Source organism: Daktulosphaira vitifoliae, unplaced genomic scaffold, assembly GCF_025091365.1.
Source record: "Daktulosphaira vitifoliae isolate Bord-2020 unplaced genomic scaffold, ASM2509136v1 Scaffold_4, whole genome shotgun sequence".
Lineage (NCBI taxonomy): Eukaryota > Metazoa > Arthropoda > Insecta > Hemiptera > Phylloxeridae > Daktulosphaira > Daktulosphaira vitifoliae.
Window position 1 is genome coordinate 32941084 of NW_026099575.1, and position 1460 is coordinate 32942543.

Here is a 1460-nt window from a genome sequence, read left to right on the forward strand (position 1 = left end):
ATAGAAAACCTGTGATTTAATAAATGCTACTCTAAGTGCAAATAATTTTTTTTATAAAATTATTTATAATGAAGCCAGTTAACGCTTTCTGCTATCGCATAAGAACAATCGAAAAAAGACAATTTTCGAGTAAAAAAAACCTTAAAAAATCAGAGGTCAATTTTATTTATGTTTTTCGATATTTGGGTAGACTGTGATTAACTTTTAATCAATTTACACGGCATTTAATAGAGTTCTTGACCACAATTTAAATTTATACATTTTATTTTAAAGTATAAAGTAAATTCACTACATACAAATTTTCATCGTCACTAATATCATAAAAAATGAAAACAATATTTAGTAAATACAATGATTTTATACTTATATTATAGAATGAATGTAAAATATACCTAAAAATAATTTGTAATAATAAATTAAAAGATGTAGTAGATGACGTGACTATACAAAGTATAAATATTTTTTTTTTATATAATTTCTCATAGAAATTTAACACAATTCAAATTTTAAACATTATTTTAACTACAAAAGATTTCTTTTTTTATTGTAATCTTGTTCGGCCCATGCTATTCTATTTACTGTATCTGTATGGCTTGTGATTTTGCTCCCCAGTTATGTAATGTTTTGAACTGTTTCCAGCAATATTCCATCTAAAGCTATGTTTGCATTAATCTGCTGTTTGCTAAATATAAGAATCTTAGTTTTCCTTTGATTTATTTTCATGTAGTGTTCTTTAAGCGTGCCGTTAATTTTTATGAGCATGTTAGTTATGTCTTCTTCCCTTTTTGAAGAAAACAAACAGTGGTTTGTTGATTTTTTCTATGATTATCCTTAAGCATATAAATAAATAAATCTAATATAATTATCGTACTTGGCATAAAAAATTAAACTTCTAGAATCTTTTTTTAAACGAATATGCGTTTTCCAATATATAAAATGAAATAAATAATTAAAAATCAACAAAATCAGTTATAACGTATTTTAAGACTTTTACATGTTTTTTACTGTATGTAGTGTTTTTGTGGGCTATTTATTGAGAAAACAACATTGAAGTTATTATTTTTGAATTTCTTGTAAAATTTCCTTTACTTGAGTTTTACTTTTATTATTCTAAGTTAAGAGAAAAAAAAGTTATGAGACATAGATCAGTTATTTCTATTAAATTTGACTCTTCGACTCAACTTAATAGGCCCGGGGGCACGGGTTAACCTTAACGGATCGGTCCCAAATTTTGCACAGCTCATTTTTTTGACCATTAAAAAAAAATTAAGGGGTAGCGTAAAAAAAAAAAAATCGAGAAATGTATATAACTAAAAGAAAAAAAGCCCAGCACAGGGGGTCGCGGCACAGTGGTGACGTGGCATAGTTGGATCAAGTATAATGATATCTGACAGTGATTAAAATCACTATCAAAAATAAACGCTTCGATGCAAATCTTTAGATAGTGTTTAATTTTAAAA